The sequence below is a fragment of the Oryctolagus cuniculus genome, chromosome 13, assembly GCF_964237555.1.
Source record: "Oryctolagus cuniculus chromosome 13, mOryCun1.1, whole genome shotgun sequence".
In the NCBI taxonomy this organism is placed as follows: domain Eukaryota; kingdom Metazoa; phylum Chordata; class Mammalia; order Lagomorpha; family Leporidae; genus Oryctolagus; species Oryctolagus cuniculus.
In genome coordinates this window covers 5118662-5122876 of record NC_091444.1, presented here as the reverse complement: position 1 = coordinate 5122876, position 4215 = coordinate 5118662, and the positions used below count along the sequence as shown (strand labels likewise).

At 42.4% G+C, this 4215-nt stretch overlaps 1 pseudogene; it reads left to right on the top strand.

Moving 5' to 3' along the window:
- The first annotated feature begins 1584 nt into the window (after positions 1-1584).
- LOC100344341 (translationally-controlled tumor protein-like) lies at positions 1585-2385 on the top strand (annotated as a pseudogene).
- The last annotated feature ends 1830 nt before the right edge of the window (positions 2386-4215 follow it).

The window sequence follows — 4215 nt, the reverse complement described above, 5'->3', positions numbered from 1 at the left end:
ACAGAATTTTCAGTTAAATACTTCAATATGTCTGGGCCCTATTTTAAGCATTAGCTCACACTCTCATTTTTTCAGAAGAGTGACATTATGGACAGCTGTATTTTAAAAATTAAGCATATCACGACATCCCACCATACACAGGAACTTTGGGGAGTCAGGTGCTACCTCTTCTCTTCAGAGAGTGGAGTTCCTGGCTCTTGGCTTCAGCCTGGCTCAGCCCCAGCTGCCACACGCATTTGGGGAGTGAACCAGTGATGGGCCCTCTCCCTCCCTCTGTCCCCCTGTGTCAGCCTTCCTGTTCAAACTTTTCAAATGAAAAATAAAAAGATTCCTTTCTCATCTTGGCTGATGTTTCTGTATCTTCGCAGTACAATGATTTCAGGTGATTCTATTCCTATTCCTGTCCTCTGGAATAGGGAGGACTGTGTGCATGAAGATCACTATCGTTCTATTTGAGTAACAGGCATGATTGCTGAACTGATTATGCATTTTACCTGTCTAGGTTCACACTAGGTTACACTGCTGGAACACTGTGAGCTCTACTGGTTCCCTGGCCTCTTTTCTTTTTAACATTCAAGATGTCCAACTGCCAAAATATCCAGTCTTTCATGGGGTTTTCCCAGAGTCTTGAAATCATTAAGGGAGATGTGTGAACTCTTAGTTCAGTCCAGTTCTTTCTCAAAGGGAGAAGAAAAACCTAATACACATTTCTTGAATCAGCCTTAAAAATAGACTTTCAGTTTGAAAAATCTTTTGAAAAGTGATTCAGGATGTGATGTCAGAATTTTTAACAGAATTATGCGATCTTTTCTGAAAAGTGGCTGGAGAACATGGAGGAAAAGAAACAAAGTTCTGATAAAGAGAATAAAAGGCCATACTTCCCTGACTGTGTTGCCAATAATTCATCAAAGTTATTAATATTAAATCTTCCTTGCAAATACTTTCTTACAGCTTACAAAAACAGCATAATAAGTAAGAGTCTTAGATATTTTAGCCTTTCACATGAAAAGTATGATTTGAAATTTTAAGACAAAATTGTAAAAGATGTTCCTTTTTCTTAAATATGCCTCTTTATCTGAAACTTAAAAATCTGTGTTTTATGCAAATATTGAAATGGAAACAACTGTATAAAGCACAATTTTATATTATTCTTCATGAACTTCATGCATATTTACGTTAGTGGCTACCCATGCATAAAACAATTCTGAAAATGGCGGGTTCCTTGTTCACAAGAATACAGGCTTGCTTCTAAGTTCGTGCTAAAACTTGATTCCTTAAAATCACTGCCAATATGTTGTAGGCCTATCATCTACAAATACACTCTTTCGTATAAACAGAATTCCAGCAAAGAGACCTCAAGAAAAATGGTTTGTTGTTTTTTTGTTTGTTTGTTTGTTTGTTTGTTTCCGTCCACTCCCTCTACCCCCGAGGGCTGCTCCTGCTGCACCAGGCTCGCTCCGAGCTCCAGGCTGCTGCCAAGCTAGCGCAGCGGCCATCATGATAATCTACCCGGACCTCATTTACAAGACCCGGGAGACGGCCGGCGGACTGTGCCTGGAGGTGGAGGGGAAGATGGAGGGGCAGATGGCGAGTAGGCCAGAGGGCAACATTGATGGTTCGCTCATTGGTGCAGAGGGCGTAGGTACCAAAAGCACATTGATCTCTGGTGCCGATATGGTCATGAACCATCACCTGCAGGAAACCGGCTTCACAAAAGAAGGCTACAAGAAGTATATCAAAGATTACAGAAATCAATCAAAGGCAAATTTGAAGAGCAGAGACTAGAAAGAGCAAAATGTTGTTGAAGGGGCTGCAGAACAAATCCAGCACAACCTGGCTAATTGCAAAAACCACCAGTTCTGTCTGGGTGAAAACAGGAATCCACCACCAGTTCTGTCTGGGTGAAAACACGAATCCACCACCAGTTCTGTCTGGGTGAAAACACGAATCCACCACCAGTTCTGTCTGGGTGAAAACAGGAATCCACCACCAGTTCTGTCTGGGTGAAAACAGGAATCCACCACCAGTTCTGTCTGGGTGAAAACACGAATCCACCACCAGTTCTGTCTGGGTGAAAACACGAATCCACCACCAGTTCTGTCTGGGTGAAAACACGAATCCACCACCAGTTCTGTCTGGGTGAAAACACGAATCCACCACCAGTTCTGTCTGGGTGAAAACAGGAATCCACCACCAGTTCTGTCTGGGTGAAAACAGGAATCCACCACCAGTTTTGTCTGGGTGAAAACACGAATCCACCACCAGTTCTGTCTGGGTGGAAACACGAATCCAGAGAGCATGGTTGCTCTGCCTGACTACCACGAGGATGCTGTGACCCCATTTATGGTTTTCTTTAAAGATGATTTAGACATGGAAACATGTTAACAAAACTGGCAATTTGGATCTACCACTGCTCCTCATAACTGGCTGCCACCTGTTACCCACACAGCACCAGGATTTACAGGAGGTGGGACTGATGTCAGCTTGAGCTCCTTATTTATTTTGACCGTGACTTACTTTGGGTGGAGGCATTGTTTTTAAGGAAAAAAAACATTGTCATGTAGGTTGTCTAAAAATACATTGCCAAGCCAGCTCTCTGCTGTGGCCCGGGAGTGCAGTGGAGGATGGCCCACGTGCTTGGGCCCTGCACCTGCATAGGAGACCAGGAGAGGCACCTGGCTCCTGGCTTCGGATCAGCGCGGTGCGCCAGCTGCAGCACGCCAGCCACAGTGGACATGGCAGGTGTGAACCAATGGAAAAGGAAGACCTTTCTCTCTGTCTCTCTGTCTCTCTCTCACTGTCCACTCTGCCTGTCCAAAAAAAAAAAAAATACATTGCATTTAAATTCACTTGAGAGAAAGCCTATTAGTTTAGTGTACAGTTAAGCTAAATCCATCCTGTAGTGTTCCTGGAGAAGCTAAAGCCTGGTTTGTAGACAACTACTAGAAAGTGTAAGACTGTCTACAGATAACTCCTACAGTGGAAACTGCTGGGAATGGAATATAAAAACTGAGTATGCAAAGTTTAACTCTGAATTACAGTAAGGGGGAAAACCATGCTCATAGCAGTGCCAACATTTGAAGTGGAGCCTTACTTCATAACCTACAACAGAAGCAGCTAACTCTGGAAGAGATTAACAAAAGAATAAAAAAAGAGATTGATTGAGTTGGGAAAAAAAAAGAAAATAGTATCTAAATCTAACCTCTGGAAGCAATTTTCATATATTAGAAGTGTTAAGTGCTGGGAAGAACCCTGACTCAAACAGGCATCTTGAAAAATGACTTGAAGGTGCCAATCCTGGAGCCTTTTTTCCACAATATTTAGGTGTACTTGAAGTTGAAATATTTTCCCCAGGGCCGAGGGGCTGGCCTCCTGGTTAAGATGCTGGTTAGCACATGGTGTCCAACATCAGAATGCTTGTGTTACATACTTGGCTCCATTCACCGCTCAGTGTCCTGCTAAATGCAGACCGCGGGGAGCAGTAGTAACAACTCAAGGAACTGGATCATCTTGCCACCCATGTGGGAGACCTGGATTGAGTTCCTGACCCACAGCCTCAGCCCTAACTCAGCTCTGGCTGCTGTGAGCATTCAGAGAGTGGTAAGTATCTTTCTGTCTCTTTGCCACTCAAATAAATAATTATTTCCCCAAATCATTTAATATACTTTAAATAATGGCATTAGGCTTCAAAGTATTTTATTAACTCTTAGAATATTTAGAATTCCTCCATTTTAGAATATCCCACCTCAATTTTTTGAATGCATTTTCAATGATAGTATGATAATTTGAAGGCATCTGGTACTTAGCATTTTTTCCAAAATCAATGCTTTGTATCATCAAAATATCTAAAATTCCTTGCCTATAATGCATATTTTATTAATGTTATCTGTCTTAACATATTTTATATTGTTTTAAATTAAAAATAATTTACCTTAGCTGTAAATTATCAAGATGTATGGTTATTCAGCAAATCCTTAAAGATTTGAACTTACTTTCCACAAGGACACAAGGGGAGGATTCAAGATGGCTGTATAGAGAAGTCCAGTGTTTGCCTCCACTGGTGAATGTAGAGAGAGAGCACCAGAGGCAGCAGGAGAGAAGCAGTGCATGGCAGGCACAGCACCTTGGGGAGACGAAAAAGAGCAAAGCCAATCTGCATGGTGACAGAGGCCAAGGGGGATTCCCCATTGTGGGGGAGAGGTGAGCAGGGGGGTA